Below are 2073 nucleotides of genomic sequence, written 5' to 3' on the forward strand. Positions count from 1 at the left end.
ACAACTACTGAAGCCCATGTGCCCTAGAGCCTGTACTCCGCAACAAGAGAAGCCACCGCAAAGAGAAGGCCGCACACTGCAACGAGGAGTACGAGCACAGCAACAAGGGCCCAATGCAGCCAAATAAGTAAAATAAAATAATAATTATCACCAGCATATGTTTCACACAGCATTATCCTTAGGCTCTACAGGGAGTTGCAAAGGTTCAAATTTGGCAGTAAACTTTGGAACGGTTTACTTCTGGCTGACAAAAAGATTCTGGAATGTTGAGAGATTGTAGGGAACCATTGAAGGCAGTGGTCCCCAACCTTTTCGGCACCAGGGACCAGTTTTGCAGAAGACAATTTTTCCACAGACTGGGGGTGGGGGGGGATGGTTCAGGAAGTAATGCTAGTGACGGGGAGCGATGGGGAGCGGCAGATGAAACTTCACTCGCTCACCCGCCGCTCACCTCCTGCTGTGCGGCCCGGTTGCTAACAGGACGCGGACTGGTAGCAGCCCACAGCCCGGGGGTTGGGGACCCCTGATTTAAGAGTTTTGAGTAGATAATTAACATGATCATATCTGTGTGATTAAAACAAGTTGACTATCATAAACTAGAGAGTGAGAAAAGAGCAGAGGAAGGGAGAGTTTGGAGACAGCCATGCCACACATTTGAAAGTTCTTTAAATGATTTGTGTTCTTACCTGAGTCTTACAGGGATCCTCCTCCTTGCCTTTTTCTAATATCACCTTTTTAATAACTTTGGTATATACCAGGCACTGAGTTAAGCCCTTTTTATACATTATCTCATTAACTGTCATCAAACCCCAGTTAGGTAGGTATCATCACCCCCTTTTCACAGATGAAGAAACTGAGGTCTAGAGATGCCATATAAGTTGCTCCAAGTCCCCCAGCTAGTGAATTGGAGGAGGCAGGACTCAAACCTAAGGATTTGGGGAAATGTAAATGAATATAGAACACCTAAAACAGTGCCTGGCTTGATAAATGGCAGCTTCTCATCCTCGCACCCATCATCAGGTTTTATGAACTTGAAATTCCATATTTAAAAATATGCTGGCATCACATTAACAAAATATTCCAGCAATTATAGGAGGCTTATTCAAGCTTAGCTGGGAACTATTTTGTGCCTCTGACATTTGCGTAAAATGAGCCCCAGCATGGTAGGGAGCCTGGCTTTCTACTCCATCTTCTAGTGTTAGGTGTTTATGTGACCTTGGGCAAGTCACTTGACCACAAAATTTCCTTGTCTGCATAACAACAAGAGAAAGTAATCATTCCCCTCACTGGGTTTTCTGTATAAAATAAAAGCAAATCTGAAATGGTTGGAAAATTTCAAAATTCTGCATGATTTTATAGATTTCCCAATTAACCTATCAAAATTCTTAGGCCATGGAAACGCCTATGAAAACAAACTGCAACAAACCGTGAACGTAGTCTCTTTGTTTCGATTTGTTGTGTTCATATTTTTCATTACGTCAACTTTCAAACACACACAAAAATAGACAGAATGGTATAATAAACCTCCATGACTGGCTTCAATGATTATCATCTCTGACGTGCCTATTTCATAGAGCCTCCCCATATCTTATTTTTCTGTGTATTTTAAAGCAAAACCTAAGACATTATATGAACATGGTTCTTTTATGATGACAAAAATACTGAGGGAATTTTATTTAGTTTTCTCAAATCTTGAGGAGAAAGTTAATTTTAAAATCTGGCAAAATCCAAGCTGGTGGGACGAAGTGAGAGAGTGGCATGGACATATATACACTACCAAATGTAAAATAGATAGCTAGTGGGAAGCAGCCACATAGCACAGGGAGATCAGCTCCGTGCTTTGTGACCACCTAGAGGGGTGGGATAGGGAGGGTGGGAGGGAGGGAGATGCAAGAAGGAAGAGATATGGGAACATATGTATATGTATAACTGATTCACTTTGTTATAAAGCAGAAACTAACACACCATTGTAAAGCAATTATACTCCAATAAAGATGTTAAAATAAATAAATAAAAATAAAGTCTCCCAGAAAATGAATCTCCAATCTAAATAATACATTAATTTGGCAGTCC

Source organism: Pseudorca crassidens, chromosome X (genome assembly GCF_039906515.1).
Source record: "Pseudorca crassidens isolate mPseCra1 chromosome X, mPseCra1.hap1, whole genome shotgun sequence".
NCBI classification, from domain to species: Eukaryota; Metazoa; Chordata; class Mammalia; order Artiodactyla; family Delphinidae; genus Pseudorca; species Pseudorca crassidens.